Genomic DNA, 6,000 nt, shown 5'->3' with positions numbered 1-6,000 from the left:
GTTATCTAACCATGAGCAACTAAATCATCAAACTAAGGTAAACAAAAGCCAATGATTCTTTTTTACTCAACCTACCTTCATCAGTTAACTATTCAGGACTATCCCTAACCAAATAACATGAGCATCAAGGGTGAAAAATAGAACCATGAGGATTTCTATTGTTTAATGTTGAAGGATTGTTTCAGATATGAAGAAATAGAAGTAAAATACCTAATTGATGCCTTAAGATCAATGCCATATTTTCTCTCTTTTTCCTAATTAATGAAGTAAACACTGGATATTTTCTTTAGAAATTATGCAATATCGGGCAGCCCGGGTGGCTCAGCGGTTTAGCGCTGCCTTCGGTCCAGGGCATGATTCTGGAGACCCGGGATCGAGTCCTGTGTCAGGTTCCCTGCATGGAGCCTGCTTTTCCCTCTGCCTGGGTCTCTGCCTCTCTTTCTTTGTGTGTGTCTCTATGAATAAATAAATAAAATCTTTTAAAAATTTTATGTAATACCCACCGAGCCTCATAATGTTCAACCATATGAAGTGTTTATTTCATAATTCAATTGTCATGCTTTTCCTTGTTCAATCAGGAAATTCTAATCCTAATAACTCAAAAGATACTGTTCTGATTACATAGATTACAATGACAGGCAGTCCTACACACAAAAAAACTAAGTTGTTGTCTTGGCACTATATTTGTTCTGTCTTTCTGCAGTAGAAAGAAGTTGCAGAGATTTTCTCTCAGACTAATTACTTAAATGAACTGTTGACTGCAGTTTCATCTGAAAAGATACATTTAAGAGAAGACAGTGACTCTACTTGACACCCTTCACTTAGGGACTTAAACAGGATTAACACACTGAAGGCTTCACGTCTTCTGAAGAAGGAAATGATGTTGGAAAGGTAAAATGAAATGAGAAAGTTCAAGGGAGTGCTTCACTTCACCCTTATGGCATGAAGTAAATATGTATGGAAATCTTTTCCAATGTTAGTATTTTTCACAACAAAAGCAAAGATTGAAACATTGAAGCTATTTTAAACACATAGCTATTTATATCATCATTGGAGTGTTATGTCTGAAGTCATAATAATACTTAACAATAAACTTAGGTAAGCAAAAAAGGAAGAAATATTAGGTAAGAAAGTATAAGTGTTGAAACAAAATTAACCCCAGTATCACATAAAGAAACATACATAAAGGCAGGATATGAGCTTACTAAAGTAATTAAAACAAATACAGAAATGATATATAATAAATATGGAAATGTAATTAAGAAGAAAAGAGAATCATTGATTTTGCCACTAATGCACGTGTATTTCTTTGAATAAGGGAGTTTAAAATTATAGCCATTTATATAATTTTGCTTGGTTATTAATGTTATTTGGTTAATGTTATTTTTCAAATTTACATTATTACCATCTATAAGAACAGATATCTTTAACAAAGGGATGAGATAGAAAGAAGCTAAAAAAAAAATGGAGGTCGATTCCTTTTCATTTAAAACTGCAATAAATTTTGTTACACTGTTCACCAACCTGCAGAAAACCTCATACACTTAGTTTTCTAGAGAAAGGTATGAATTAATTTATACCTATATGTATAATTTATAACACATACTTTTAGGTTAAAGTATTTGTCAACTGTGTTTGATAAATTTTATATGCTCTTCTACTCCCTGGTACACACCTAGGTATAGCATTACAGTGAGCCAGTTTTAGATATACTTGAAATTAGGTCCAAATTTTTAACAAGAACATGGATTTAAATGTGTTCCTTAACTAGATAGGAAAAATTAGTCTCTAGGAAGATCATTTGTGCTATTCTCCAATAGGTAAAAACTCTATGGACCAGGGCATTATGGTTAATGTTAAGACTAAAGCATGAGAACTTGGTGCAAGGATGAAGTTTGCAATGAGCATTTGCACATGGATAACACCGAGAAAACCAAGCTCATTTCAAAGTGTTTCCTAGTATAAAGTTCTACATAAGAATGGATTGTAAGCGTCTGGCTTTTGATGGGAAGAGTGTTCAAAGAGGTCATAAAGAGCTAGTGAAAGCTTGAAGATAAGTGAGTTATACAAATAAAAAGAGTGACTGAGATGGTCAGTTCAGAATTACTGCCCTTGGAAATATTAAAGGCAGAGATATGAGGGCAGACCTGTTTCTATAAACCAGCCAAAAACTAATAAAACCTAAACAAGTGAGCTAACAGAAAGAGAACGAAAGAGACTTCTCAGGAGATATTACACAGGAAGTAGAACTACCTACCTGAATCCTAAGCCCATCATAAATCCACTTCACAGGACTCTTCCTACAGAATAACTTTGTTCTTCAGACTATCTCACAGAGTGCTTGTATTAGTTGAGCTTCCTTTGTTCACAAGCAATGGAATTCTAAACATGACCAAAAACTGAATTCATTGATAAGCCTTGGAATAACTCATAGGATCATGGAAGTGGTAAACCATGCTTTCTGATATTACTTTACTGTTATTGCCTATAACAGATCATTTTCCCCCAGAAGTAGATTTTAATATGGAAGAAAAACAAGGAATGAGTCCATGATTCATGAATGGAGAATGCCATAAAGCCCTGGCAAAAGCTCCTAAGGGAAGGAAGATGATAAATAAGGAGAATGATGGCCTATTGGTCAAAGTAACATACTTCAAGAGATTGAGAAATTCAAGATTGTCAAATGTGCCAAAGTAATCTTGCAAATTGGCATGACTTTATTTGTCCACTTCAAAGAGCTGTACTTAATTTGACAGCATCACATTCATTATACTCTTGATAATTTTAATTATAGTATTGTCTATAATTAACATGTAGTTACATGTTTCCTACATGTTACTTTGATTAGGGTTATTTTACAGAAAAAGGACTGGTCTAGACATACAGACATACCTTGAAGATATTGCAAGTTTGGTTCCAGAACACTGCAATAAAGCAGATATTGCAATAAAATCAGTCAAATGAACTTTTGGTTTTCCAGTATATATTTATAAAAATTATGTTTATACTATATTGTAATCTATTAAGTACGAAATAACATGTCTAAAAAATGTACATAATTTAAAATTACTTTATTGTTAAAGAATGCTACCATTATCTGAGCTCTCGGTGAGTTATAATCACTGATCATAGATCAGCATAACAGATACAATAATAATAAAATGTTTGAAATATTGTAAGAATTACCAAAATGTGATAGAGACCCAAAGTGAGCAAATGCTGTTGGAAAAATGGTGCCAATACACTTGCTAAACTCAGGGTTGCCCCAAACCTTCAATTTGTAAAAAATGCAGTATCTGCAAAATGCAATAAAGTGACACGCAATCAAATGAGGTATTCCTGGATCTACTCTATGAATATATTATGACTTAAAGATTCAAATGCTGAACTACTCATCCTGAATTCAATAGCTTTCCTGTCATAATCAGTGGCCTTTTACTTATAATGTTTCATAAATTTGCCTTTAATTACCTTAAACATGGAGATCATGCAGTAACTGTTCATTAATGCATACCCCCGAGACATTTAGCAACATACTAGGTCTTATAAATTTTCTGGAAGGCATAATGGAAGCAGTATGTACTCTTAGAATATTTCATTTGGGAGGGAATTTATCCTTCTTATAAAAGAATGAGTCCAAGATACAAAAATGCTCAAGTATAGATAGAAAGATGTTAGAGAAAAAGAGCCACAAAATCCATGAGAAGTACAACAGTATAAAATAATTTGTCATTGATATTTTTAAAAGTTTGCAATGGAGAATTTCTCAGAAGTCTCACAGTGATTGTAAACATTCACGGGAGATAGAAGAATTCTATAAATATACCAAAGCTCCCTAACCTGCATGGAGTGTCTTTGCTGATTCCAACTCAAGGGAATTAAAAAAAAATCAAAATGAGCTTCTTGCACTCAGGGAACTTACTAGTTTAGATGGAGATAAGTCATATTTCAACTGAAATTATGAGACTGAAATAGTCAAATAGCAGCAAAATAAGAAAGTATGTGTTTTATTCATCAGAGAGTGATCAGCAGGAGTTGGAAGGGGTGGGAAAGCGATACAGAGAAGGGTTGTTTAAATTGGATGTTGATAACAGGGTAGCTGTTTCATAGATATTTCATAAGGAGAGCAAAGGAAATGAACTTTTTAAAAATGTACTTTACAATCTTTGACGATGGAAAAGTAATGTAATTGCCCTGCATCTCCATTTCCTGTCCTTTAGACAAGAGTTTAAAACATGGCTTGGCCCAGGTTCCAAAGCACAGAACCTAATGTAAAGCTTACACACTAAGGCTCTGGGGTGTGGGGGTGAGGAATGGGAAGTGCAATGTTAGGGCAAGGGTGAGGGACAAAGGAAAACAAGGCAGAGAAGGAAGGACACAGATAAAAGGTGGGAAGTAGTTGAACTGGCCACAGCTTTGAAAGGAAAACACATGGTTAGACATGAAGAAGAGTCTCCAGGGAGATCATACCTCCAGATTTCAGAACAGTCTATCAGGTGAAGGGAAGAAGGCGAACAAATATGCTAGCTACTTCCAGTTTCTTGTCTCTCCAGCACAGAAACAGGTAGACAAAGCCCAGCCAATGTGGGCATAGTGGAGTCAGACTGGGATCCCAGCAGCAGGACAGCTCCCTTAAGAACAGCTACAGCCTAGACTGTGGCGAAGGCCAGCCTTGCTCCCAGGGAGGCAGAGATAGGCCCAGAACTAAAAGACTGGTGGTGATAACCTAATGTCTTGCCCATGACAGGGGGGAAGGAACAGGGCCAAAAGGAGCTGGGGGTGGGCTAAAACTGAGTCCAATACAGATGAGATTGTTGTCAAAGGCTTTTACCAATTTTCAGATTTTGAAACCACATGGGTCTCTTCATATGAAATCCCAGAGTGCCCAATACTTCATCAATTGAGATGATTCAGTAATTACAGAAAAGCCCATTAATTTCCCATTGGCACCATTCCAGTGAATAACAAGAGTTCATTATACTTTTTTCCTTTCCGTAGTAATTTCTGAGTTCTATGAAATCAAGTCAAGAAGTGAAATAGGGAATCGTGTGCTAAAAACAAGATGTGCTACAGAGGCAAATCTGACCTTAGTCCTGAATTACATAGACAGCCCCTTATTGCTAACAGCTGTGCTGTTTTGGGCTCACCATACAGCCCCACTTTCTCCTAGATGTGGAGTACCAGAAGCAGCTAACGCATAGAGATGACTTCCTTGTATCTGCTAGATATATTTGCAGGTAAACAAGCAACTGTGCTCCTTCAAAAAAACAAAAACAAAAACAAAAACAAAAAATACACACACACACACACAACACACACAACACACATACACACACACACACACACACACACAAAACCCAATCTGTATTTAGATGAAAAAGATTTTTGACAGTGTTTTTAGTTTTATAATCCTGTCCTACACAGTCGTATGGCTCCATGTAAATCCTCAATTCTAGGGAATCCACCAAAGCCAGTCCATTTAAAGATTAAGCAGTAAAAACAGAAAGTAAATCCATGAGGTATGGTTAATGACCTCCTTGTTCTCTTGGTTGCTTTTGGAAATGCACACAAATAATTTATGTAATAGGCCACACTTCTTCATGTCAGGGAAGGGATGGCCTGATGACCAAAGCCTTTCACACCTGTTTGCTTAATTCTCTTGTTTTCTCGTGGGTGAAAAGAAGTGGAAGGGATAGTCAGTATTTTTGTGAATCAATGTGAATTTCACCCCTGAGTTGTGCAGGGTCCAATCTGGACCAGCTTTAGGGTAACCTTGGGAAGAGAGTTCACAAGTCCCAGGCAGCAACATTATATCTATGTTAGAGATTACTCTGTTTGCAAGTGAAGTGATTGGTATTCAGAAATGAATGATATGTTCAAGAAAAAGTGAGAAAGTAGAAAATAGCCCAGATCTTCTGACTTATCTTGCAGCATTATTGTGAATAAACCTTCAGAGAAAAGAAGGTTTAATGAAATATCACATATTATAATGATATGCAA

The sequence above is a fragment of the Canis lupus genome, chromosome 30 (assembly GCF_048164855.1).
Source record: "Canis lupus baileyi chromosome 30, mCanLup2.hap1, whole genome shotgun sequence".
NCBI lineage: Eukaryota > Metazoa > Chordata > Mammalia > Carnivora > Canidae > Canis > Canis lupus.
Note: the sequence above shows the minus strand (reverse complement) of the source record.